This window comes from Schistocerca serialis, unplaced genomic scaffold (assembly GCF_023864345.2).
Source record: "Schistocerca serialis cubense isolate TAMUIC-IGC-003099 unplaced genomic scaffold, iqSchSeri2.2 HiC_scaffold_1163, whole genome shotgun sequence".
In the NCBI taxonomy this organism is placed as follows: domain Eukaryota; kingdom Metazoa; phylum Arthropoda; class Insecta; order Orthoptera; family Acrididae; genus Schistocerca; species Schistocerca serialis.
The window spans coordinates 40,001-42,500 of record NW_026047363.1 but is presented as its reverse complement, the minus strand read 5'-3'; the positions used below and the strand labels follow the sequence as shown (position 1 = coordinate 42,500).

Here is a 2,500-nt window from a genome sequence, read left to right as displayed (position 1 = left end):
CTATGTTGCGCCTTAACCTAACCTATGTTGCGCCTTAACCTAACCTATGTTGCGCCTTAACCTAACCTATGTTGCGCCTTAACCTAACCTATGTTGCGCCTTAACCTAACCTATGTTGCGCCTTAACCTAACCTATGTTGCGCCTTAACCCAACACACGTTGCGCCTTAACCCAACACACGTTGCGCCTTAACCCAACACACGTTGCGCCTTAACCCAACACACGTTGCGCCTTAACCCAACACACGTTGCGCCTTAACCCAACACACGTTGCGCCTTAACCCAACACACGTTGCGCCTTAACCCAACACACGTTGCGCCTTAACCCAACACACGTTGCGCCTTAACCCAACACACGTTGCGCCTTAACCCAACACACGTTGGGCCTTAACCCAACACACGTTGGGCCTTAACCCAACACACGTTGGGCCTTAACCCAACACACGTTGGGCCTTAACCCAACACACGTTGGGCCTTAACCCAACACACGTTGGGCCTTAACCCAACACACGTTGGGCCTTAACCCAACACACGTTGGGCCTTAACCCAACACACGTTGGGCCTTAACCCAACACACGTTGGGCCTTAACCCAACACACGTTGGGCCTTAACCCAACACACGTTGGGCCTTAACCCAACACACGTTGGGCCTTAACCCAACACACGTTGGGCCTTAACCTGCTCTGTAATTGTCATACGACGCGTTAAATTAGTGTAGTGTTGCCTAACTGCAACCCCCGCAATATAGTTTGCTACTCGCACTGCCCGGTCCCCAGAGTATCGCTTCATGTTAAACACCTTGCAGCTATACACTGTAATGCGGATGGCAGCAGGACGTACATGCTCAATGCCCTTCGCAGTTGTTCATTGGCATTCGCATGGCGAAGCACAGCCTACGTTGTGGTACGGCTTGTGTCAACTGTCCGCTGATGTTGTACGTCCAAATCACACACTGTACTGCACATTGGTCCTCATGTACTGAATGATACATCGTGGTACATGTGTGACCGTACCACGACTGCGCCAACAACGGCGAACCATACGGTCCAAATATTGTGCACTCAGCTACATGTCGTCTCCCTATAAGAGCTGGATTGCAGTATGGTATGCCGTGGATGGCGATCGGCATGAGCCGTCTGTTGATGTAGTGGCGCGTGTTGTCAGACGTAGTCGTCTCTTCTCACACACCGTGATAGCATGGTGCACTGCGTTCCACATCTGCGACATGCGACAGAGGCCGGTTGACAGTCGTTCGCGCAATGGACATCGCATACGTACGGGGGCCACCTTCCACGTGTTCGCGAAGCGTGCACATGTTGTTGCGTGTATGTGGGCAGACATAGTGTGTCGTGACACCTGACACAGGCATGCAACAATCGTTGAATTTGCAAATGGCGATGGACGTCTACGTTTGCTGGTGACGTTACGCAAATGAAGAACTGGTAAACCGTTGTGGTGCGGTTGTTCTCGCTAGAGGTGAATCAGTGATGGCGACGATCGGTTGAGCTACCAACCGGTTGTTTCAGCGATACCCACCATGCCCACGAACGTGAATGGCATGTGGGTGTGAAGCGATACGCGGCGGTGGCTGGGTGGGACCGTCCCCGGCCGGTGAGGGGGGGCCTCCCGGCGTGCTGGCCGCGCGGTGCGTGGGCGCACGCGCTACAGCCGGCTGGTGGGGGCGGCCAGTGGCAGGCGCGCCGGCCGACGGAGGCGGCAGGCGGCGTAGCTGCGCGCCGGCGCACCCTGCACGCGGCGCCGTGCGGCCAAAGTAGGTCCTCGCGGGCCCGGTGCGAAGCGCGGTGGACATCTGCAGTGTGCTGGTCCGATTGAGGACTGTGTGCGCTGAGGATGCGCCGCCGCCCGGCGCTCGGCGCCGCGACGCCGTCTGCTGCTCGGTCGCCTCTGCGGTTCTCGCAGGTGGATTGTATCGCAGCTGTGCGGACGTGTTGGCGCGTGCGCTGTGCTGGGAGAGTTCGCTTCGGCACCCAAGTGGGGCTTTTGTCCTTCTGTGGCGCTGGCGTTGGAGCTGCCGGCCACCGTAGGTGGCGCGTGTTGTCTCCCGCCGGCAATGCCACGACAGCACGCTCCCGGGCCTCTGTCGGCAGCGGCAAGCTCAGTTGGGAGCACGGGTGGTCGCACCTAAAGCGTCTACTCGCCAAACTCCGGGCGATTGCGCCTCTCTCGAACCCGACCAAGTACTTAGGACGGCGCTGCGCGCCGCCGGGACCTGAGAGGGTTTCGAGGTGTATTGTGCAGGGGAGCTCAGCCTCCTCCTGTTTGCAGAATAATTGAGCGGACGCTTGCGTGTTCGCGCGGGCCCCCGGGACACACTCCCGGGCGGCCGGCTGCTCAGCTCTAGTTGACGCAGCTCCCTGGTTGATCCTGCCAGTAGTCATATGCTTGTCTCAAAGATTAAGCCATGCATGTCTCAGTACAAGCCGCATTAAGGTGAAACCGCGAATGGCTCATTAAATCAGTTATGGTTCCTTAGATCGTAC

The 2,500-nt window shown here is 57.6% G+C and overlaps 1 non-coding gene across 1 annotated transcript in view; it reads left to right on the top strand.

Annotated features, from left to right (window-relative positions):
* The first annotated feature begins 2,371 nt into the window (after positions 1–2,371).
* LOC126433369 (small subunit ribosomal RNA) overlaps positions 2,372–2,500 on the top strand; it is a 1,910-nt gene continuing 1,781 nt past the window's right edge. The window contains exon 1 of the ribosomal RNA XR_007578430.1: positions 2,372–2,500. This exon is cut by the window's right edge and continues 1,781 nt beyond it. This is a non-coding gene — a ribosomal RNA (small subunit ribosomal RNA).